Source organism: Arachis duranensis, chromosome 1, assembly GCF_000817695.3.
Source record: "Arachis duranensis cultivar V14167 chromosome 1, aradu.V14167.gnm2.J7QH, whole genome shotgun sequence".
Classification (NCBI taxonomy): domain Eukaryota; kingdom Viridiplantae; phylum Streptophyta; class Magnoliopsida; order Fabales; family Fabaceae; genus Arachis; species Arachis duranensis.
This window is the reverse complement of record NC_029772.3, coordinates 65305204-65305428: the sequence shown is the minus strand read 5'-3', so window position 1 is coordinate 65305428 and position 225 is coordinate 65305204.

The window sequence follows — 225 nt, the reverse complement described above, 5'->3', positions numbered from 1 at the left end:
AACAGTGCATATGTCTTTTGAATTTGTTGTTTTAAGAATGTTAAAATTGTTGGCTCTTGATAGAATGATGGAAAAGGAGAACTGTTATTGAGGATCTGAAAAATTATCAAATTGATTCTTGAAGCAAGAAAAAGCAGTGAATCAAAAAAAAAAAGAAAAAGAAAAAGAAAGAAATAAAGTTGTGATCCAAGGCAAAAAGAGTGTGCTTAAGAACCCTGGACACCT